The 26,325-nt window shown below is 35.6% G+C and overlaps 1 protein-coding gene and 1 long non-coding RNA gene across 7 annotated transcripts in view; both read right to left on the bottom strand.

The window, feature by feature from the left end:
• The window catches only part of LOC142236606 (uncharacterized), a 747,498-nt gene that overhangs the window by 290,629 nt on the left and 430,544 nt on the right, over positions 1 to 26,325 (bottom strand). The window lies entirely within an intron of this gene.
• LOC142236609 (uncharacterized) lies at positions 9,357 to 13,683 on the bottom strand. The gene is made up of 2 exons (XR_012722111.1): positions 13,567 to 13,683; positions 9,357 to 9,829 (listed from the first exon to the last, which is right to left on the bottom strand). It is a non-coding gene; the product is annotated as an uncharacterized LOC142236609 (long non-coding RNA).

Below are 26,325 nucleotides of genomic sequence, written 5' to 3'. Positions count from 1 at the left end.
GGTCCATTTCTTGAGATGAATTGTTCTCCGAAGTTTTCCCTCAAAATGGCCATAGAATCGCGAGCTGTGTGACATGTAGCGCCATCTTGTTGAAACCACAAGTCAACCAAGTTCAGTTCTTCCATTTTTGGCAACAAAAAGTTTGTTAGCATCGAACGATAGCGATCGCCATTCACCGTAACGTTGCGTCCAACAGCATCTTTGAAAAAATACGGTCCAATGATTCCACCAGCGTACAAACCACACCAAACAGTGCATTTTTCGGGATGCATGGGCAGTTCTTGAACGGCTTCTGGTTGCTCTTCACTCCAAATGCGGCAATTTTGCTTATTTACGTAGCCATTCAACCAGAAATGAGCCTCATCGCTGAACAAAATTTGTCGATAAAAAAGCGGATTTTCTGCCAACTTTTCTAGGGCCCATTCACTGAAAATTCGACGTTGTGGCTCGTTAGTAAGTCTATTCATGATGAAATGTCAAAGCATACTGAGCATCTTTCTCTTTGACACCATGTCTGAAATCCCACGTGATCTGTCAAATACTAATGCATGAAAATCCTAACCTCTAAAGAATCACCCTTTATATGGGAACTATATCTAAATCTGAACCGATTTCAATAAAATTTGGCCCACTTGACTATACTACTAATTGTACTCCTAGTGCAAAATTTCAAATAAATTGGGCCAAAATTCTGGCTTCTAGGACCATATTAGTCCATATCGGGCGAAAGATATATATGGGAGCTATATCTAAATCTGAACCGATTTCTTCAATAGGGTTCTATTCTGACCCAAATTAGGAACATGTGCCAAATTTGGAGGCGATTGGACTTAAATTGCGACCTAGACTTTGATCACAAAAATGTGTTCACAGACAGACAGACGGACGGACGGACGGACGGACGGACATGGTTATATCGACTCAGGGAACCCACCCAGAGCATTATTGCCTATTCCACAGTGTGGCACAGGGTATAAAGATTGTGTAAAATACCAACTTTTGCATTACTTCAAAGACATACGACTTTAACGGAGGGATGCAAATTTCCAAAATTCGTTTCTTACATTTAATGAAAAAAATTTAATCATAGATTATAAACTTTCTTTATATTAAAATTTAATTTAAAGAAATGTGTCCTTTACAATGTGTAAATTGTGTGTTAAAATGTATGTTGCATACTAGGTTAATATTTTGTTTGCAATGTACCTGCCCTGAAATTTAATTAAATTAATGTAATTAAAGGTCTTCACTGGACTTTTTCAAAAAGTAGGCCAATGAGGAGGTCCCTCAACCAGATCTCTTATCAAAAACTTTTTCCTATAACGATATTGACAATATGCATAGCCTAAATTTTTCCCGCAAAAATATAAGACTGCATACTAAGCTAAGCTAAAAGTTTAATAAATTAACAACATGTTGGCTCATAAACTTTCTAGCTAACACCTTCAATATTGCTATTCTCAAAGTTCTTCAAAATCAATGAATTTCTGTTGGGGAAACCTTCTAAAGAAGAATTTTTAATTTTCTTGCCTCAATCAGAAAAAAAGGAAACTTTGTGAAATTACTTGAAGACAATTAAGTATGTGTTAAGGACACTTTAGTTTATATGAAATAATAAAAGTTTTCCTCAAGTGGGATTGTTTGGGGACAATTTGTGTTATTCCAAGTATGTATATGGGTTTAGGGATCGATGTATACGTGTAAGTGTGAATGTGTCACTGTGTGTCTTTAACGTTTCTTCTATGGAGAAAATAAGGCTTTTTTTTAAGAGACCTTGATATGATGCATTCAAGCATCATGTGTTCACATTTTTATATGATGAGCTTGTCCTTGTTGGCTTGGATTGTGGTGTTTGGGATGGCTTTATTTTCAATTGAAAAATGTTACAAAGCCAAACAATTCAACCTTCAGTATTACGACGCCATAAGTTGTAATCGAAATTCTAGGATAAATTATAACAACAATAAATGTTTTATTTTCACAATACACACAATTACATTTACACAGGGTTTACATATATATATACTGAGACACACGCACACACACACCCACAGTGGAATGAGCTGCTAAGTAGCCTTCAACTCAACCCTGATAGTCATGGACAACCATTATCAATGTTAATTCTGGTATGGGCTTGACTGTATTACAACAAAATATGAAAAATATATGAGTTGCTTGTTTTCAATTTCTCATTTTCAAATATCGCCAAAGTTTATTTTAAATTTTGCAAAATATATATGCGTTGTTATGTAATTATAATAAAACCAAAAGGGCTTTGTTGGCGCACAGGATTTGTTATGAAAACACCAGAGTTACCATGTTATTACAAAAATAAAAAAATGCCCAAAAATTTGAGGATGTAATGAACATAAAACCTTAATTGAAAAGTCTTGACTTCACTCCTATACTGGAAAACCTTTTTCAAAACAAGCTTTAAATGAATTTGAAAAATAGATATTTAACAAAAAAAAAAAAAAATAAATAAATTATATTATACAAAAAATAATAGTAATTACTGTACGTGACCAAAAGGGAATGTAAATTTTCCGTTATTCTAAAGCTCCATGTTCTATTCTTGGAAAACTTAATAATTAATAATAATTAATAATAATTAAGTTAATAATTTAACTTAATTAAAGTCCCCGGTCTAACAAAGAAAAACACAATTTTTTGTCAAAATTCTTTTTATTATTCAACATAGTTCCCCTCAAGAGCGATACAACGATTATAACGACCTTCCAATTTTTTGATACCATTTTGGTAGTACTCCTTCGGTTTTGCCTCAAAATAGGCCTCAGTTTCGGCGATCACCTCTTCATTGCAGCCAAATCTTTTCCCTGCGAGCATCCTTTTGAGGTCTGAGAACAACAAAACGTCGCTGGGGGCAAGATCTGGAGAATACGGTGGGTGGGGAAGAAATTCAAAGCCCAGTTCATGAATTTTTGCCATCGTTCTCAATGACTTGTGGCACGGAGCGTTGTCTTGTTGGAACAACACTTTTTTCTTCTTCATATGGGGCCGTTTTGCCGCGATTTCGACCTTCAAACGCTCCAGTAACGCCATATAATAGTCACTGTTGATGGTTTTTCCCTTCTCAAGATAATCGATAACAATTATTCCATACGCATCCCAAAAAACAGAGGCCATTACTTTGCCAGCGGACTTTTGAGTCTTTCCACGCTTCGGAGACGGTTCACCGGTCGCTGTCCACTCAGCCGACTGTCGATTGGACTCAGGAGTGTAGTGATGGAGGCATGTTTCATCCATTGTCACATATGTATTACGAGTTAACAGCTGCAAACATCGCTCAGAATCATCAATACGTTGTTGTTTTGGTCTAATGTGAGCTTGCGCGGCACGCAGTTTGCACAGAGCTTTCGCATATCCACATATTGATGAATGATATGACCAACACGTTCCTTTGATGTCTTTAAGGTTTCTGCAATCTCGATCAACTTCATTTTACGGCCATTCAAAATCATTTTGTGGATTTTTTTTATGTTTTCGTCGGTACCCACTTCTTTCGGGCGTCCACTGCGTTCACCGTCCTCCGTGTTGAGTTCCCTGGGGCAGAGTCCGGAAATTCATTATCAAGCCAAGTTTTTGCTTCCACCGTATTTTTTCCCTTCAGAAAACAGTATTTTATCAAAACACGAAATTCCTTTTTTTTCCATTTTTTTCACAATAACAAAAGTTGCTTCACAAAAGACGCTCTATCTCACAAACTAATTGACTTACAGACGTTAAATTTTGACACGAATCATTTGAAGGTTGGTACTATATAAAAATAATATGCATTTAATACTAGCGACGACATCTATGTATCAGACTGAGGACTTATCCGCCAACCTGTTAATCTAAAATTTCTCAAATTAACTAAAAATTTTCTTCTTGGTGGGCTCATTGTTTTCAGTGTATGCAATGAAAAATCGAATTTTCATATATTCAATGGACATTTAGTTTTTATCCACACCTGTAAAAAAATATGGTGGTATCCACCATTAAGTAAAATTTTATTTTCTGGCATGACAATAGCAAAGAACTAAAAACTTCACATAAACTAATATGCAGATTTAATTTTTTTTATTTATATCGTTTATTTTTCATTTATTTACTAGAAGGATATCGTTTGAAATAAAGGGTGATACGGTCAAAATTTGGTCAAGGGAAAACGCGTGTAAATCGGTGAAATCGTTTATTTAAAAAATCAAATTAAATTTCTTTTTCAAGTTCAATTAGTATAAAATTCAGGAAAAATATTCATTTAGGCTTTCGCTTTTCCAAATCCGAATTGCCGGGCCTCACGCTTGACACCTACCATCAGATTTTGTACAGCCACCTTGTCCACCTTCTTCGCCGCAGAAAGCCAGTTTGCCTTGAACTGCTGCTCGTCCTTAGCAGTTTTTTTGGTCTTCTTTAGGTTCCGCTTGACAATAGCCCAGTATTTCTCAATTGGGCGGAGCTCTGGCGTGTTTGGAGGGTTCTTGTCCTTGGGAACCACCTGCACGTTGTTGGCGGCGTACCACTCCATGGCCTTTTTTACCGTAATGGCAAGATGTCAAATCCGGCCAAAACAGTACGGAACAACCGTGTTTCTTCAGGAAAGGCAGCAGACGTTTATTCAAACACTCTTTCACGTAAATTTCTTGGTTGACAGTCCCGGAAGCTATGAAAATGCTGCTTTTCAAGCCACAGGTACAGATGGCTTGCCAAACCAGATATTTCTTTGCGAACTTTGACAGTTTTATGTACTTGAAAATATCTGCTACCTTTCCCCTTCCTTTTGCCGTATAAAACTCCTGTCCCGGAAGCTGCTTGTAGTCGGCTTTGACGTAGTTTTCGTCGTCCATTACCACGCAGTCAAACTTCGTCAGCATCGTCGTGTGCAGCCTCCGGGATCGCGCTTTGACCGTCGTATTTTGTTTATCATCGCGATTTGGAGTCACTACCTTCTTGTAAGTCGATAGTCCGGCTCGTTTTTTGGCTCGATGCACGGTTGTAGACGATACACCTAGCTTATTTGCGGCATCTCGGAAAGAGAGGTTAGGGTTTCGCTTGAAACTACCGGCAACTCTCTTTGTCGTCTCAGTGGCTTCCGGTTTTCGATTTCCCCCCGATCCAGACTTCCTGGCTGTCGACAAACGTTCCCCAAACACTTTAATTACATTTGTAACGGTTGATTTGGCAACTTTTAGCGATTTTGCCAGCTTTGCGTGCGAGTAGCTCGGATTTTCGCGATGGGCGAGCAAAATTTTGATACGCTGCTCTTCTTGCTTGGACGGCATTTTGACAGCTGAAGAGTGAATTCCAAAATCAAAATAGGAGCAACATTCTACACACACACACCTTCAAAATGAGGGGTGTTCAGGTTTTTTAAATGCAAAATTGAAAGAAATACGTCAAGTTTATATTGACCAAATTTTGACCGTATCACCCTTTATTGCATATAAAAATCAAATTTTCAAATTACCCCATATGTTAAAACACCTATAAACAATAAAATATGGCATCACTGTTAGAAAACCACCACTTATACTCTGGGAAACGAAATGTAAACAAAATATAAATACGCGCCTTAAAATATGCTCCAAAAATAAAAATACGCACATTGCTTTGGCTATAAAAGGGGGAAGAAGTAAACCATTCAACTATATATAGCAAATATTATGAAAGAGAGTCAGCTGATATATGAAACAGAGAGAGAGCATAAAAGCTTTATTTTCCCCATATTATGACCTTCTTCATTAACCCTCACTGTTAGTTTACATGGGGTGGAGTTCTCCTGTATCTTGAGTACTGTTGTTGTACAAGGAGAGAGTATAACGTGCGTTCATGAAACTGAACTTGAGATGATGCTGTTCAATGTTACTGTTAACCCACATTGTTGTTATATCTACTTCAGTTCAGTTGTTGATTGTTGATGTGTGCGTGCGTATGTGAGAGACTGCAAATTGTATCCAGTGGTCTACTTGAACTTGACTGCCTTGTATGGCCGAGACGTAACATAATTGTCCATGAATCCGTTTAGCTAAATGAAACCTGACTAACACATACATTCACCCACATACACAGTCATTGCGATAGAGCACGTGTTTTCTTTTACCAATACAAATATGAGAGAAGGTTGTTTGGTTGCTTACAAGTCATTGTTATCTGCGTCTGTGCAGTAACGTCCTTTGATCTGTTCTTTATTGTATAGCTGATGTATAGCTCTGGCTCAAATACTATTGCTGAGACTTGCTTTACTCGATTCAAACTCAAATAAATGGGCGGTTTTCACCATTAATTCCATGTGACGTAAATCACACAAATTCCCGGACATGCTCACACCTTTATATTATACCACACATCATCATTGTCAACCTCATAGTCATCTAAATGAGGCATTTAGTGCGAATTTGCTTAGCAATGTTTAAAGGAAATTTTTCTTTATTTTACGATTAACTTTTGGATGCTGTTTTGTTTGTTTTTGCTTATGTGGTCTTAATGATTTGACGAATGTGATAGTTTATTATTTATATATAGCGGAAGGAGAGACTCACAATCGCCTAAATTCTGTCCATATTAAGGAGGTATTTATCAAACGTCTCACGAAAATTGTCCACATTTGAGATGATCCGCTTTTCACAGTGGGGGGTTTTACGTTTAGGGGTTTCACTGTACACATTTAAATATTAAGAAAAAATAAAACGTAAACGTAAAATTTGGAAACCCAGACAGGTACTTGTTTGTACAGTACACTCAAAAAATGTCCTCCGATATGATTTCGTTTTATTTATTTCTGATAAGCCTGTTGATACGAAACCAATTACGAATATCAAGAAAATTTAAATTTACAGCGATTATAGAGAAAGCCCAGGCGATTATATAGGGCACCTAGATTTTTCCATATCTGATTGGGGAGAAGAACTGCCTCATTAACTGGACTTTTGCGAAATGAACTTATGGCCTTTGAATTGATTGGAATTTTCAGACAAGGTAAAGTTTGGCCGTGCTGTTAAAATTCGATACCTACACTGAAAAAAATATTGACCTAATATGGAAGATTATGCAACTTAAATTTTAGGAATCGAAATTTACCCAAAGATAAGGACAAAATTCTTTAAAATAATGACATTTTAATTAAATGAAAGTTTATAATTTTTTTTTTCATTAAATTTAGGACACAAATCTTGAAATTTTCCGTCTCTCTGCTGAAGTTGTATATCTTTGAAGTAAGGCAAATTTTTCTTAAAATAAAGAAAAACATTTTTAATTTAAAGAAATCGTCTTTAACTCAACTGACATATTGCATCTTTAAATTTAAGATAAAATCGTTTTTACTTTGAAGTACCTGTCATAATTTGGATTTTGAAATTGGAATTTGTTTGTACATAAATACATTTATTAATATATCGCAAAAAGAGGATAAAAATTCGATGAATGAGATCTGTATCTAATTTCAATTTTATTTATCCTAGATTTAAAGCCAGCGAGGTCCTTCAAAGATGTCTTTATTTTAAAGAAGCCGCATCTTTGGCTCGGAGTCAATACCAAAATCCTTAAGGGAAGGTCAAAATCTTTGGATCCAAGTAAACTTTTTTTTATTGTAATTGTTTGGATAGCTTGCCAGGGAGTGTGATCGCGATAACTTCGAAAGTCGGATTTTGAGAAGATCGCGTTTGCCAAATTATAATATGTAGGCGTAATACATAACCCGTTTACTCACCCCGGACAAGAAACCTGTACGTGAGAACATTCTAATAATATGAAAGATGTTAGGAAACACAATTTACGTACACAATATTAAAGAGAAACATCTTTAAAATAATGAAATTTTAATTAAAAGAATAGGAGAGTCCGATTGGCGGGTAAAATCACAATGAAACTCTCAACTGAATTCGTGAAAGAAGATAAACCACCTCTGGAAGAATGGTGTTCGGCATTTAAACCATTTAAATGTCTTTCAACACTTTATCTTAAAGACTTGTTTACTTGAAACATAGCATAATTTCTATATGAAGTCGAGTCTGAATTTGGAAGCGTAAGTTTTCGTTAACACGTTTTAATGGACTTTGATTACTCATGAAGAAAAACGGATGAAATTTCTTTGTTTCAAGTGTATCGTGCGTAAGTACATAATTTCATTTCGTTTTTATGCGTAAAATCCTACCACGCAGAACTCTACACGAAACCTCCAAGGAGACTATTTCAAAGAAGTTAATAAAGTTTCACTTTTGGCTAGAGTGGTTAACCCCTTGAATTCCAACATAGTTGAATCCATTTAGTTGGAATTTACTCCGAAGATTTTGGGAGACCCTGAAAATGGGAAAGGAATCTTACTTAGTTTGACGACCGTTTGGCGGAAATTCCTACGGAATCGAATAACTTGAATCCTTCTAAAAATATAGTTACCCGTGTAAAAATTGGGGGATCTAATCAGATATGATTAGATATCAAAATTGGCCCCTTTAGATATAAGCAGATATACCTACAAATGATGAGATAGAATTAGATATAAATGTATATAATTCCATATATAACCAGATCTAACATCAGATCCACTTATATATAGGGATAGATATAATTATATCTAAGTCATTAGATTTAGACAAATATTGACATCTGATCCGATTTATTTCTATAGTAATAAGATATGATTAGATCTTACCAGATCTACTCATGTCTAATTGTATCAAATTAGATCTCTCAAATTTTAATAGGGTAGTGAACAATTTGATCCAGTGCACAGTGGGCCAAATGACAGGTTTTTGACGCATTAAATCAACGAAAGCACCCAGAGCTCTGAAATTGTTTACATATACCACTGGGGATGAGAATAAAGTTTGATAAAAACTTTGGACCGATCCGCCCACTGTCACGCCCACTTTCAAATGAAGGCCTATTTCAATCCAAAGGAAGCGCCTAGAGCTCTGAAATTTTGTATATGTACCACTGGGGATGAAAATAAAGTATGATAAAAAAAATGGACCTATCCGCCCATTGCCACGCCCACTTTCAAATGAAGGGCGTATTTCAACCCAAAGGAAGCGCCTAGAGCTCTGCAATTTTGTACATGTATCACTGGGGATGAGAATAAAGTGTGATCAGCATTTCGGACCGATCCGGCCACTGCCACGCCCACTTTCTAATGGAGGATGTATCTCAACCAATTTTATCATACACCAAATTAAATATATCAATATGTAGTGTTTATTTGCCTTTCGACCTACGCGTTATAGATTGAAAGGGCTTTGAGTTTCTGTTGTTTTGGATTTCTGCCCACACGTAGATGGACTAGAAATCGTGGTAATTTTGTTCACACACGTCGTTGGGCGCGCGTGGCCTAACCCTTATCGCAAATCAAAGAGTCGGAGTTACAATTTTACAAATTCATTTATTGAGGTCTTCGTGACCTATTCTTTAGAGTTGCAAATCATAACTAAACATAAAATATATTAAACTAAGCCGTTAGGGAACAAACGGTAAAACTTAACGAAAATAGGATGATATGTCATAAGTAGAAAATGATAAATAGTAAAGAAAAAATGAAATCATAACTCTCTGAAAACATTAATAAAACGAAAGTAAAAATTAATAAACAAAGAGTAAAGACTAAGAGAAAATATGATTTCTTGGAGCGAATCCGTTGGCGCTCTTCGTAAGCACATTTTAACATAGGACTGAATGACGTCTTCCATTCGAAGCTTGTTGAACTCGCTTCAACATACTCCCGCCTCGGGCTGAGGAACGAGTTCGGCTTTTGATTACATGTGCACTTGGGAAGTGATTCGATGTCACCCTTCGCTCCGATTCGATATTCCCGCTTGTGGGTTCTTCTTCTATTCGCCTGTAAATAAAGAATAAAAAGAAGTACATACAAATATGCGAATGGTTCAGGGTGGATGATCGGAATGCGAGGTGGATTATACCAATGTAGGCATGTTCGATTTTGTGGACTGTAAGTTCGTACTGATATATTATTTTTTAGCGGCGGGTTTTCGTAGTTATTAGTGGTATGTTTGTTCAATGTAGTTTTATTTCGTTTATTCGTGTGAATATGCTTTTTATATTTCCATCGATGGGCGATATAATGACAATTCGTCTTCAATGATTTCTTACACGTTTGTGGTTGAATCGTATTTGGTGAAACGTATTTCGTTGTTTTCGCGGGGAATGTAGTAGATTCATTTTTAGTTTTTGTGAATGTATCAGGTTGATATTGATCGAAATTTATTTGTTGCAAAAACTCAATATTTTCTTTGTGGATGGGAAGTCGGGCTTCTAATTGTGATAAATATGAACCATTTATCGTTCGTTGATTATACTCTTCGTTTGAGTGCTTGGAGGGTAAATCGGTAGGACTTTCTCGTATGTGTGAAATTGGTTGTGGAAGCTCCTGTGAACTTGTATTTTGTGATGGGGACGCTCTTTTTGCAGATGTATTAATATGTGTTGGAATCGTAGGTCCTGAGAGATACCATCCGAACTGGGACTCTCGGGCTTCTATACAATTTCCTATTTGTGTGATGATACCAGATTTATTTATGGCGGGAAGGTAATTACTTCCAATAATTATGTCTATAGGTCCTTTCTCGTAGAAAAGAGGATCAGCAAGATCCAATTGCGTTACTTCTCTGAGAATTTCGTTACTAGTTAGTCGTGTTGAATGGACACACGCTGGCTGTGACACCACTATCGCGTGGATATCTATGCAAAATTCTGATTTTGAAGTTTTTAATGTTAATAAACATTTGCTTCTACTTTTTTCAATTAGTTTGTTTGCTAATCCTGAAATTTTAGTAGTATGGGATTTTGTTGGTAGACCGAGTTTTTCTTGTATCCGTTGTGAGACGAAACTGCTCTCCGACCCAGTGTCTAGAAGTGCTCTAGTGGCAATCGATTTCCCCTGATGTTCTACAATTACTCGGGCTGTTGGTAAGAATGTGTTCCCTCCGATCTGTGAAAATTGAATATTAGTTTCATCTTCTACTTCTTCCTGTGGCTCACTTGATCCACCAGATATTTCTTGTTGTAATTGGTTACGTGGTTGCTGATCTTGGCTATTTTCACGTGGATGGTTGCTGTTGAACTCGAGATGCAACATTGTGTGATGCATTTTATTGCATCTATTACACCGTCTGTTACTTCTGCAATCCAATTTAGTATGATTTGGTGAAAGACAATTTAAACAAACCTTATTGGACTTAGCGTACTCATTACGATCTTTCGGCGATAAGGCTTTGAAATATTTACAAGACGTAAGCCAGTGATTTTGGTTGCAGTTCTTGCAACTGGAGTTTGGAATTTGTTTTGCGTGAGATAATTTGTACTTGGAGTTTTGATCTTCCCTAGCGTAGGGTTTTCGGAAATCCAAAACAGTTTCCAACTTTTCAATTCTATTTGAGAGGAACGTGTCCATTTCATGCCACGAAGGCAATTCTTTGTGGTTTGTCAAAGAATCTTCCCAGGCTCTTAACGTGTCGTCGGGAATTTTAGAAGAAACAATATGTATGAGGATCGGATCCCAATTATCAACGGGTATGTCATAAGACTTGAAAATAGCCAGACTATCGTTAACCGCGCTTTGAATTTGTCGAATTGACTTTGGTGACTCGTTTGAAACAGATTGAATCGAAAAAAGCTTTTTCATTTGTTGATTCACCAATATGCGCTTATTTTCGTAGCGATTCTTTAATGCCTCCCACGCTAAATTGAAATTTGCGTCGGTTAATTCAAATTTCTGTACAATATCATTCGCTTCCCCTCGAGTTTTACCGCGAAGGTGATACAGCTTCTGAGCTGGGGATAAATGTGGATGATTTCCAAATACAGCTGAAAAGATGTCTCTAAATGCTGGCCATTTAGAGTATCCCCCCTCGAAAGGTGGAGTATCGCAGGGCGGCAATTTGAGAGAAGGCGCACTTCGTTGTGGCGGAATATGATCGACACTGTTTTCTTGTTGACTATTTGTTTTAGAACAAATAGCTATCATTATGCTTTCCTTGCATTTTTGATATTTAGCGCAAGCTTCTTCAAATTTTTGGCCATTAACGTCATTATAATCATGTTCCTCTTTCTCATCTTCTAATGTTAATGCCTCATAACTCGCAACTAGCTGTGGCCATCTTCTTTCCAATTCCAAATCTTTAATTTCTAGTAACTGAACCGATAGTGTTTCTGCCTTTTGATTTTCGAGTTCTTGGCAGAATGTTACGATCTGATTATGATTAAAAAGAAATTTTCGACGCGTAGCCATTTTCCTGTGTGATTTTTTACACCTACTTGAGAAACACCAAAGAAAATTATACGTTTCTGGGTCGCAAAGATTTACTTTTGGATTGTAATATCTCGAAGATTTGCCCGCTTATGAAGACGATTCGACAATATATCAAAAATGCAATCGCAGTGAATGTATTTTGTCTGTACAATTGAATGTAAATATATTTTTATCGCAAAATTCCAACTAAATATATTTGAATGACGGTATGCTTAAATATTTCAGTCTTAAATCTCCACCGAATCTATTATTATTATCTCTTACACGAAAACCAGTAGAAAAAATTAAAAAAATGTTAAAAATTCGTAGGCTTGTATGTAATTTTGTTGAATCCCTCGCGGATGTTCTGGGCAAAAATTGTGGCAAAATTATGTGTGCATTCGTTGTGGTTTTCTTTTTACTTTCTTTGGTCGCGATGACCTAATTGTAAAATTACTCAAGTTTGAACAAAGTTGTGTGATATGACAAATTTATCAAGTGTATACGTAACTTGTAAAGAGGTCCAAAATTTCCAAAATATTTCTCTGCCGTCAAGATTGTGTATATTTTTTACGCGCAGTCGTTTGTTGCAAATATTTTGAAAATTTTCCAAGAAAAATAAATTGGAACGACTCACCGAATAATTTTTGTTGGATGTGTCTCTGGAACCGCGAAGGAAATTATCCCCGCTATGGCAATATTATTTATGCAAACCAAATTTATTTTATTTTTCACCGCAAAAGTGTTTTTATTCAAATTAATTTTTAGTTAAATTTGTGTGGAAAAATATTTAGTTTATTTTCTTTGTTTCGTTTTTTTTTTTTTGTAAATCCACATTAATTTGTTATATTAATTCTCTATACCGCTATTATTTGTTTTTCACCACTACACCGTTTGTTTATTGTCTATTTATTTTATTTTGTATGTGGGATTTTTTATTCTGTCCACGGAGGAAAATTCCCTGAAGGTAGGGTAACCCTATACAATTTGGCACTTTTTCCCACGGGTAACAATTTTCCACTATCACGGCAACACTATTATAGCGGTACTTTGAAAATAATCTTTGGTTTCTTTTTCACTTTTATTTCTCACTTATTTTGTAAAATTATTTCAACTCAATAATTTCAATATTAATCTGCAGCTTTAGTTATTTATTTCTTCTTGTTTATATATTTTCTTGCCACTGACCGTTGTTCCCCGTTTTGTTCCAATAATTTCTTCTCGCACACACACACACTATCACTATTGTAAGGCAAAATTTTTTACCATTTATTTTCATTCTTTTTGCCTTTATTTTAATGTCACCACACTTTTATTTAATTACTTACTTTATTTTCTTTCACTTTTTGTTTATTTGAACGCATTAATATATCGTTTAATTATATTTATTTAATAAAATACTTCGCGTAGAATCGAAACGTTCTTACCGTCGGTCACTTGTGTCCTTTTACTTTACCAGTTTGTTTGACGTTTATGCCAATGATCATCTGTCATATGATCAACAAGTTACCCAGTAGGGATCGTCGTCTTAAGGGAAAATTGATGGAATGTTACCACTGAACGACCGTTAAAATTTTAATTTGCTAAAATTGTCAATCTGGTAATTACAAACTGTGGGAAAATTGTTATTGTAGCACGGATCGTATTTTAGACAACTTTTGGCGTTTTCTATTATCCCGTAGACAAACGTTGTTGTTGTTATCTTTTTGTTTTCTTCTTTGTTCTCGCGATATAGTATGTGGGTATTTGTTTTTGTATTATATGCACCGAATTACACGCACACACACTTTCTTGCAAATATTATTGTCTATTACTTTATATTTAAGCACGGAATTGATATTTCGTTCAGTTTTTTTGTATTGTTTTTTTTGTTTTTGGAGTTGTCTATTTTCACTTTTGTCTCCTTTTTTGTGATTAATTTGACGCTTAAGTTTGTCTCAAATTTTTATAGCACTGTTTTTGAATTTTATGTATTTTAGGGCCTGTTCACACTAAGCAACATAATCTGAAAGGCCAAACACAATGTTTTTTAAACGAAATTTTTGAATTTTGTTATCGTTTTTCGTATTTTTGTATACGTTTTGTCTGCGCGAGATGACAGCGTTGACATTCACTGATTTCTTTTGATCACACCACGAACCACTAACACATTTGCACTTACCCAATCTATTCTTTATCACTTTTTGATGATGATGATGAAGTTCGCTTGTGATGATGATGTTTCTCTCCTCGTTGGAGTCGCCTTTTTTATTCTCGGTCGAGAATCGTTTTGTATCCAATGTATGAATTTTTCACTGGTACTTTGTTGAGCTACGGTTGCTCCTGGTTGTTCCTTCTCCCAATATCCAATTAGGAGGCTCGAATGGACCATATGTTTATTTGCCTTTCAACCTACGCGTTATAGATTGAAAGGGCTTTGAATGGAATGCCTTATTTCACACGTTGATGAACATAAGGGCTTTTGAGTTTGGTTTCGTTTGGTTATCGCGCACGTCATATAGCGCGAAGCCTAAACCTTTCTTAAAGAAAAGACGTTCGTTTAATTTTCTTTTCTAAGAATTTATTGGTCTTCGTGACCTTCTTCTTTGACAATTCAACCGTAACTAAACATAAAATATATTAAACTAAGCCGTTAGGGAACAAACGGTAAAACTTAACGAAAATAGGATGATATGTCATAAGTAGAAAATGATAAATAGTAAAGAAAAAATGAAATCATAACTCTCTGAAAACATTAATAAAACGAAAGTAAAAATTAATAAACAAAGAGTAAAGACTAAGAGAAAATATGATTTCTTGGAGCGAATCCGTTGGCGCTCTTCGTAAGCACATTTTAACATAGGACTGAATGACGTCTTCCATTCGAAGCTTGTTGAACTCGCTTCAACATGTAGTAACATTGGAAATTGAAAATCTTCAATGACTATTTATCAAGTTCCTTAATCTAATAATAATGATGCTTGCAATGAGCCTATTACAAGAGCTTTGAGAGAATTTAATTCAATAAATTTAAATTGTAATATTGATCTATCCGTTCCTTTAAAAGATTTTGATCAAATTCTGGATGTATTTTATTTTAGAAATTAGGACATTTTTAAGTAGAACATTTTGGAAGTATATATACAAATTAGAAATTAGCGAGTCTGTAAGGATTATATTGTGAATTATCCAAAGACTGAATAAATAAATAAATAAATTTGTCCATAAAAGGTCGAATAATAATTGTAAAATTAAAATATCATGCATTTGGACGTTAATTGTCTGTTTCAGTATCAGACTAACATGAAAAATAATTAGAACGGATGCTCACTGTTACTCCATCTTGATCACTACCTTAGAGTGTATATGATTTTAGTTCAATTCAATCTCTTAACTACACTCTCATTTTATATCATTATTTCTGCAACTCTATGTAGAAATGCGAACATATTCATTACAAAATGTCCAGATTTTGCCAACCCTGTATTTGTTTAAAGAAAAAAAAAATTGTGTTCCAAGTCCAAAAATAATATTTTGTTCTTGAAACATGTTTGAAGTGATCATATTACTTCTGTACGTGTCACTACCTTAACACTCTGCTATATGTAAGTCTATATTTAAATATTAGCTTTATGATTTAGCAAATTTTGTAACGGAACCTGTGTCGAAGAATCAGTTACAGTAAGACACCCAGGACGACATTTTATTTTATACCTATTATTAATGATATGGTAGATATTGCAGATTTACCCAAATTTCTCATTCGTTGCCATTGTTTTGTCCAAATGTTTATTCTAAACAAAGTAACGCTACTTCATTATATTTCCCTGCACAATTATTTTACTTTTTTCTTCAAGTTGTCATGGTATACTTCTCTCTTTTTAATGTGTTTGTATTATTATTACAGCACTGGGAGTTGTTTTCTATCCAATATTTAATAATTTCTGCGTTTTGATTGTAACGCCATAATTATAATGGGGTAGCTTCATTAGCACTTATAAGCAGACAAATTTATGTTTGCAAGAAAGACAACATCTCAACCTTTCTACGCAGTATAAAACTCTACCAATACGTTCCAATATAGTACTTTCTACTCCAGACAACATGGGAAATACATTATATTTAGCAAAGAAAAATATGTTTTTTTCACACATTTTTCTTAAATAACCAAACAATATTTACAATCGCTATTAATTTTTACTAAAAGTACATACCTTGACTTAAATTTTACATTTTAAATTAAGTTTATAACTTTAAAAACTTTTTTTTTACCAGCAAAATCTCTAAAGCACCTTGCTAAACTATGAATTCAAGAAAAAATCAATAACAAAGAGTTGCCACCTCGTCGGCCTGAAACCGCCAAACGGGTTGTCATATTGTTTTACCATTTTGGATTTGTTTTTGGTAATGTGTTGTCAACTTTTTCGTATTACCAAATAGTTAATTTTCACAAGTTAAACAAATTGATTTTATGCGTTAAATTTCAGTCATTTGGCCCAATGTGCAGTGTATAGATAAAATGTGAATTTTGGAAAGAACCTAAAATCTTTACACATTTGTATATGTGAGGTATTAAAAATATTATTAAGATTTTTTCTTGCTTTTTGTGAATGAGAATGCGCCGGTAAATGTATTTAAATATCCCTGTTTCTTTATCTCTTGTTTCGATACACAATACATATGTTAACACTTATTCATTGTTTTAATTTATTTCATTATAAACAACAATGACCTAACAAGTCACTTAACCATGGTATTTCAAATAATAGTAGTGGCAAACCGAATATCAAACACAAGCTAAATGAGAGAAGTCCTTATAACTCACAGCCACTACAAAACAAATATTTAAGTTAGCCACTACCAAAGGCAAACATATAAGAAAGCGGCAGAATTCTACCAAACCCATAACCCAAATATCCCCCCACACCTACACAATAGTGTAGGTGAGAGAGACACCGTTCGTACTCTCCCTCCACTCATAACTGCAAGTGGGAGCATTAAAACAATTGCTTGGTGGAATTCTTCATCATCTAAGTGTTTGTGATGCAATCGAACCCTTTCTAAATATCTCGAAACCATTCCCATTGACAACAATATGCATGTGATTATGTGGACATTTGTGCAAGGGAATTTTGTATTGTATGTCGGCATGGTTTTGTCTATGCAATTGACAATAGAAGAGACAGAGCGAGTGTACAGGTGATAATAGAAATTCACACAGCCACCGAGTAAATACCTGAGATTTTCAGGTTATACAACAATGCTGCCACACACAGCAAACCAAACGAAAATACCAATAATCCAACACACACACACAGTCATTCCAGGCAAATGTTATGCGTTGATGAACATTAAAATCACGATACTCAGAACTATGTAAAGCTCTCTTGTACATTAATCCCAACAAAGACGATAGCTTTTCGCCGCATTAACCCCAAGTCAGTCAGCTAGTAAGTCAGTCGTTGTGGTAAGCCAGCATTCATTTGGTTCATGCATTCACATATAGACTAGAAACGCAGGTTCATGCTTTGGCATAAATGAATTCCTTTAATATGCTATGCAATCCATAAAAGGAAACCACAGGCATAACATACGTTTACAAATGTTTACTTAGTATACAGCATGTGATATATGAGGCCGGTTACATTGTGAAGGGAAATATGATGGACATAAGGTTATAGCGTGGGTGTTTATGACATTCATATGTGTACAGGGTACATGCCACTAAATGTTGTCATATATATAAACGACAAATTCCTGTTACACTTAAAAAAGGAAAAGTTTACTGGGTTCCAATGATTTTCCCCATACACTTGGGGATTTTCATATTGACGCAAATTCTCTTTTAATAAGGTAGTTGACTAGACACAGTCTCTAAAAATTGAAAATTTCTATTGATGGGATTGGAAACTTGGTTAGCGATATCATTTCTCCAATTTTCCATTTGCTTTTCCGAATAAATCACACGAAATTCCCCTTTGTTATAAAGGGTGATACGGTCAAAATTTGGTCAAGGGAAAACGCGTGTAAATCGGTGAAATCGTTTATTTAAAAAATCAAATTAAATTTCTTTTTCAAGTTCAATTAGTATAAAATTCTGAAAAAATATTCAGTTAGGCTTTCGCTTTTCCAAATCCGAATTGCCGGGCCTCACGCTCGGCACCTGCCATCAGATTTTGTACAGCCACCTTGTCCACCTTCTTCGCCGCAGAAAGCCAGTTTGCCTTGAACAGCTGCTCGTCCTTAGCAGTTGTTTTGGTCTTCTTTAGGTTCCGCTTGACAATAGCCCAGTATTTCTCAATTGGGCGGAGCTCTGGCGTGTTGGGAGGGTTCTTGTCCTTGGGAACCACCAGCACGTTGTTGGCGGCGTACCACTCCATGGCCTTTTTACCGTAATGGCAAGATGCCAAATCCGGCCAAAACAGTACGGAACAACCGTGTTTCTTCAGGAAAGGCAGCAGACGTTTATTCAAACACTCTTTCACGTAAATTTCTTGGTTGACAGTCCCGGAAGCTATGAAAATGCTGCTTTTCAAGCCACAGGTACAGATGGCTTGCCAAACCAGATATTTCTTTGCGAACTTTGACAGTTTTATGTGCTTGAAAATATCTGCTACCTTTCCCCTTCCTTTTGCCGTATAAAACTCCTGTCCCGGAAGCTGCTTGTAGTCGGCTTCGACGTAGGATTCGTCGTCCGTTACCACGCAGTCAAACTTCGTCAGCATCGTCGTGTACAGCAACTCTCTTTGTCGTCTCAGCGGCTTCCGGTTTTCGATTTCCCCCCGATCCAGACTTCCTGGCTGTCGACAAACGTTCCCCAAACACTTTAATTACATTTGTAACGGTTGATTTGGCAACTTTTAGCGATTTTGCCAGCTTTGCGTGCGAATAGCTCGGATTTTCGCGATGCGCGAGCAAAATTTTGATACGCTGCTCTTCTTGCTTGGACGGCATTTTGACAACTGAAGAGTGTATTCAAAAATCAAAATAGGAGCAACATTCTACACACACACACCTTCAAAATGAGGGGTGTTCAGGTTTTTTAAATGCAAAATTGAAAGAAATACGTCAAGTTTATATTGACCAAATTTTGACCGTATCACCCTTTAAGGTGTTTTCTTTAGGAGCAAAGAATCTCTGTCGATTTTGAAGCATGACCGATGTAAGCATGTTTGCTTTTATAACGATGCGATACAAAAAACCTATCCTTCGCTCAAATGCTATTTTGTGGGCACAAAACTTGACATTTTGGGAGCCATAGGAATTATGTTGTTTACACTCCGGACAAATCGCACATACAAAGCTATTAAATGAGGCTATAACAAGAAAGGTTTCAGTATTGTTGGCTGCTGTCAGTCCTGCATTATGCAGCTTTGGAGCTGCGCTGCCAAACAAGAACTGGTACATACACAAAAGAAACCCAAATCCTGCGCATACTCCTTGGAACATACGGAACACTGACTTGCACCGAGACTTGGCGCTTAGAACTGTTGAAGAAGCAGCAAGTCTCAACTAACTGAAACATGCACAGAAATTACAAAGTCAGGTCAACCAAGACTTAAATAACATTTCCCGGAAGTACCGATCCATAAGAAGGCTGTGAAAGACAGTACCGATGGATTTAACTCCAATATTACATTGAAATCAAGAACTAGGATGTACACAGTCTTACACAAGTTTACATACGGTTTAAGAAATTGTATTTTCTTTATTTAATAAAATTTAATAAAATATGCATATATATGCTTTAGATTTTATAAATTAATTTGAAAAACAAAGTATCGGTCAATTTTCAAGAAGATTTTTTTAGTCTGGATTATAAACAACAACAAGAAACATGTTTAGTTATAAGGTAAAAACCTGAAGGGTATGTAAACTTATGTGAGACGGTGTAGTTATTGAACTAGTTTCCTATAAATCAACTTAGCTAGGCTAAATGTTCTAGTGTTAAGTTGTTGAATTAAGCTATCAAGAAATTACTAGATGAGACAAACTCAGTCGCAATAATATAAAAAATACAACTTTCGATGTGGATTAACTCAACGACAGTGCATCGATGATATTCATTCAATTTTTGGCGATGATGCTCCGTCAAGGACCTGTGTTTATCGATGGTATGGGGAATTCAACCGAGTTCGTAGTTCACTCCAAGACAAAAATCATAAAGGCCGCCCAATATCAGTTGTTCCGGAAACCATTGATGCAGTGCGTCAACTGATATTGCAAGACCGTCATGTGGGATATTCGTGGGACCGACATACATTCGATATTGCATGAGCAAAAATTTCTTCGCGTTGGATCTCACTATGGTAATCGCTCAAAAAAGGCTCTTGTGGATTGATCGAATAGTCAAAAGAAATGCTCCAAAAAGACGACGAAAATAAAAACCTGCCAACTGTAAGGACGTTTCAAGATGATTAGGTTAGGTTAAGTGGCTGCCCGTTGTATCAGGCTCACTTAGACTATTCACACCATTGTGATACCACAGTGGCGAACTTCTCTCTTATCACTGAGTGCTGCCCGATTCGATTTTAAGCTCAATGACAAGGGACCTCCTTTCTATAGCCGAATCCAAACGGCATTCCACATTGCAGTGAAACCACTTAGAGAAGCTTTGAAAACCTCAGAAATGTCACCAGCATTACTGAGGTGGGATAATCCACCGCTGAAAAACTTTTTGCTGTTCGTTCGAAGCAGGAATCGAACCCACGACCTTGTGTATGCAAGGCGGGTCTCCTAACATCCCATTGCAACCATTTGAAACAACACCTTTCGAATGATGTCATCATCATTCATTTCACGCTTCATTTTTAAAATGAACACATAGAAGTTTCGCAGGCTTTCCTAATGTACTCCCCTCCATAGGTCCGTTGTCCCAAAGCATTAAAACTCCCTCGTTTTTTGCTTAATTAACATTGAGTGGAGTAGGTTGAAAAAAAGAAGGAAAAAACACAACCGACACGAAAGGAAAATATGGCACACGGAAACCGGATTAATGGCTTTAAATGAAATAAAGTGGGCCACTTTGCAAAAAAATAAATTAAATTAAAATAATAATAACAACGAAAGAGAACCAGAAGAGGATAAACATTGCCAACAGCGTATATCACTTTGGCAGTGGATTGGTGTTGCACAAACACCAAGTCACGTATCGTATTTTGTTGCAAACACTAGAGCTCACATGACGTCCAAGTAAATGAGAAACTTCCGGCTATATTCACACATAAACGTCAACACACCATGCCGCACACACACGCACATGCACACTCAATGAGTGGGTACATATCATAGAGTTGATTTTACAATTTCCTTCAGTTTAAAGTCCTGGTGGGTAAGCCGTGGCATAATTAAAGTTTTTAAATGTAAATATGGATTGACTCAAAATAAATTGAAATTCCGGAAGGACTACACCAAATGAGCTAAATCATACTCGCTCTTTCTTCATTGTAGGGAGAGGGAGAAAAGAGAAACGGATGTAAAATATTATGCGCACACAAGCATTTTCGCTTAATCAGCTTAACTTAATTAAACTTAATAACTTTAAAACCAAACATGGTAGCGGAGTACGACACACTTATCCATCTATGCACGGTGAACATGGGAAAGAGAAGCATGGTAAGGAACATTTTTAATTAGTCCTTAAAGGTCTCTATCTACCGGCGAAACCATAACACTAGATAAACGTACACAAATACAATTAAAGTTCATTGTAACTGGCGAAATTAATGTAATTAACAATGAAATATAAGCACATAATGTAAAATTCCCACGGACAGTTTGAACTGCTTTATTATCTTTTTTGGAGGTCACAATAGCATAGGAAAGTTGAAGATGTGATATTTAGCCTTACTCAGAAGTTGTACACCCAAAAAAAAAATTCGAGATGTGCTGAAATGATTGGCGGCAACTTAGACTGATTAAAACGTTACTGAGACGTTGCTGAGGCTTTGACTTTGAGTTTAATTTATGAGATTTCAGTTGGCAACCATTAAGATTTTTGCCTAGAATTCAATAACTGAAGTTTCGACCTGCAGTCTAATCACTGAGATGTTGGCCAAAAATGTTCGGCTTTACTGACGTTTTGACTGCAATACAATCATTGACTCTGTGGCCTGAACTTCGAACATTTTCGTCGTGGTCTGCAGTACATTCACCGAGACACTGGCCTACGGGTTGTAGACTGAGGTTCAGCCTACAATTTATTCAGTGAAGTATATATACTTTCAATTCAATTACAGAAACTTTGCCCTCTTATTCGACCAGTCAGATGTTTACGTGACATGTTTTGTGACTAAGGCTTTAGTCTGAAATTCAAACATTTTAGATGATAACTGCAGTCCAACATGCTGAGGTTTCCGTCTGTAGTTTAAACAATTTTCGGGCCTACTATTCCAAAACACTGAGGCTTAGGACTGCAATTCAGAAGTTATAGAAAACTTCAAACCTACTTTTACCAAAGAAATTCCTTTGATAAACTTCCAATAAATTGTTTTCAAAATGGGCACAAGGTTTTTGCCTTGTGTACACAGAAAAAAATTTCCCAAAAATTTTTCCAATTAAAATCTTAATTGAGTTTTAAAAAATTTTCAATTAAACATTTTATTGAATCAAGAAATTTTTTTAATTGAAATAAAAATCAATCAAACAAATTAATAGTATCAATTAATTTTTTAATTGAATCAATTAATTTTTTAATTGACTGCCAATTAATTTTTTAATTGATACTGTCATTTCTGTGATTGAAGACATTTCAATTAAAAAAATTAATTGGATCAATTAATTTCGTGGGTGTGTACAATCACTGAAGTTTTGGGAGTTAAATCACTAAGGCTTCTTATGTTTATTTAAACCTGGAATAGCTAACAAAGCTTCTTACATGAGTAGTATTTTTTCCGATATTAATCAGTTCTTCAAATTCCGCCTATCTACCAATGAACGATCTCACCATCTCTCAGTTACCGGTGAATCAACGAACTTACCAGTTCAACATCTCCTACTTAACAAACCAATCATCAGTTCTCGATTATGAACAAATCAAAGTTCAACTACACATTATCTACAAAATCAAGTCCTCATCATATATCGATCCTCTACAAAACAATGAATTCACAAATTCTTGTCATCTATTCATCAATGACTTCATTAGATCCTGATAATTAGCATATCAGATTGCAACCATATTAGAGTTATAACCAAGAAATTAGTTATATATTGTCACATAACAGGTTGGCTGATAAGTCCCCGGTCTAACAAAGAAAAACACATTTTTTTTGTCAAAATTAGTTTTTATTATTCAACATAGTTCCCTTCAAGAGCGATACAACGATTATAACGACCTTCCAATTTTTTGATACCACTTTGGTAGTACTCCTACGGTTTTACCTCAAAATAGGCCTCAGTTTCGGCGATCACCTCTTCATTGCAGCCAATTTTTTTTCCCTGCGAGCATCCTTTTGAGGTCTGAGAACAAGAAAAAGTCGCTGGGGGCCAGATCTGGAGAATACGGTGGGTGGGGAAGCAATTCGAAGCCCAATTCATGAATTTTTGCCATCGTTCTCAATGAATTGTGGCACGGTGCGTTGTCTTGGTGGAACAACACTTCTTTCTTCTTCATATGGGGCCGTTTTGCCGCGATTTCGACCTTCAAACGCTCCAATAACGCCATATAATAGTCATTGGTGATGGTTTTTCCCTTCTCAAGATAATCGATAAAAAATTATTCCATGCGCATCCCAAAAAACAGAGGCCATTACTTTGCCAGCGGACTTTTGAGTCTTTCCACGCTTCGGAGACGGTTCACCGGTCGCTGTCCACTCAGCCGACTGCCGATTGAACTCAGGAGTTTAGTGATGGAGCCATGTTTCATCCATTGTCACATATCGACGGAAAAACTCGGGTGTATTAGGAGTTAACAGCTGCAAACACCGCTCAGAATCATCAACACGTTGTTGTTTTTGGTCAAATGTGAGCCCGTGCGGCACCCATTTTGCACAGACCTTCCGCATATCCAAATATTGATGAATGGTATGATATCTTTAAGGCCTCTGTTATCTCGATCAACTTCATTTTACGGTCATTCAAAATCATTTTGTGGATTTTTTTAATGTGTTCGTCGGTAACCACCTCTTTCGGGCGTCCACTGCGTTCACCGTCCTCTTTCCTCCGTGCTCATTTCACCACGCTTGAATTTTGCATACCAATCAATTATTGTTGATTTCCCTGGAGCAGAGTCCGGAAACTCATTATCAAGCCAAGTTTTTGGTTCCACCGTATTTTTCCCCTTCAGAAAACAGTATTTTATCAAAACACGAAATTCCTTTTTTTCCATTTTTTCACAAAAGTTGTTTCACAAAAGACGCTCTATCTCACAAACTAATTGACTTACAGACGTCAAATTTTGATACGAATCATTCGAAGGTTGGTACTATATAAAAATAATATGCATTTAATACTAGCGACGCCATATATGTGTCAGACCGGGGACTTATCAGCCAACCTGTTAGCTAACAAAGCATCTTGCATGAGTAGTATTTTTTCCGATATTAATCAGTTCTTCAAATGAATGATCTCATCATCTCTCAGTTACCGGTGAATCAACGAACTTACCAGTTCAACATCTCCGACTTAACAAACCAATCATCAGTTCTCGATTATTAACAAATCAAAGTTCAACTACACATTATTTACAAAATCAAGACCTCGTCATCTATTGATCCCCTACAAAACAACGAATTCTTGTCATCTAATCATCGATGACTTTATTAGATCCAGATAATTAGTATATCAGATTGCAACCATATTAGAGTTATAAGCAAGAAATTAGTTATATATTGTCACATATAACATGAGTAAAAATATTGATATATCACTCACAAGAGAGGATATTCACACAGAGACCCTGGAGATTACTGAGTTTTCTTCAGAAAAATTGACAAAGGCTATTTCATTTGTAAAATCTCTGGTTTAGCTTCCATAAATAGCTAGATATAGCTTCCATATATAACATAAATTTAATCCCAAGGTATTAACTGAATTAAATAAAGAGTGGAACATTGCAATCTGTTACTAAATTCGATGTGATTTTGTAAAAATGTCGAATGTCCTAGGAAACTGTTAGCATCCTAGAGACAAGCCAGCGAACTTACACCTTGGCACACATACCATCCAGGCCAATTGGAGAGGACTAGATTATAGTGGTAAAATTTAGAAAATATTGTCATATTCTTTATACATTTGGTTGATTTTGTTTATTTTCATTCTACTCCGGTCTACCCTAAGGTATAATGAAGTAATATTACATCTATACAATTGTTGTACATTCATCATGACCATCAGAAAATATTATTTAATGTTTGTGGCTTTTGTGAGAAGTCATTGTCTGCATGACCGACATTACCATTATTATTGTTGCGTATATATAATAAATAATTCTTTGTCATTGCTTATATGTGTCGGTGCTTTAAGAGGGAAGTCTATTTCAAAGTAAAGAAAAAATCTTTACAAGTCTTAAAAGCTTTTTGTATCCCACTCCCATTGAACCATATCCTGTAGCAAAACAAATGCATAGATGATATAGAAAGGGATTTATCTTTAATGCGTATAGACTTAAGTATGAATATATGTTTTGGTTTTAATACCATAAACCAGTAAGTGCTAAGGATTTAATAAGACTGTACTAAATGAAAAGATATTTACTACAAAAATAACTTATAGATGTTAAATATCGATCGATGTATTACTGTTTTTTTTTAGTTTGTTCGTCCATTTCATGTTCGCAATATATTCCGACGTGTAAGCTGTGAACTAGATAGTTATTGACATTCATAAATAGCGAATTTTTGTAGCAGAACCGAGCTTCAGATTTGTTAATCAGTAGATATCTGATATAGCAAACGATATTCGTCTACTACAATTCATTCTTACGTGGCGTGTGTAAAACCTGCCCAATATATCTTAACTTTATCCACCAGAATCATACTTTCTTATATTCAACTCTGTCATTCCGTTTTTTTTTTTTTTTTTTTGTTTAAATAATAAATTTAATATTCTACATCTTACTTATATTTTGAATAACTATGTTTTTAATTTACATTTTTGATTTGATAATT

This window comes from Haematobia irritans, chromosome 4 (assembly GCF_050003625.1).
Source record: "Haematobia irritans isolate KBUSLIRL chromosome 4, ASM5000362v1, whole genome shotgun sequence".
Classification (NCBI taxonomy): Eukaryota; Metazoa; Arthropoda; class Insecta; order Diptera; family Muscidae; genus Haematobia; species Haematobia irritans.
This window is presented reverse-complemented; position numbering and strand designations above follow the sequence as displayed.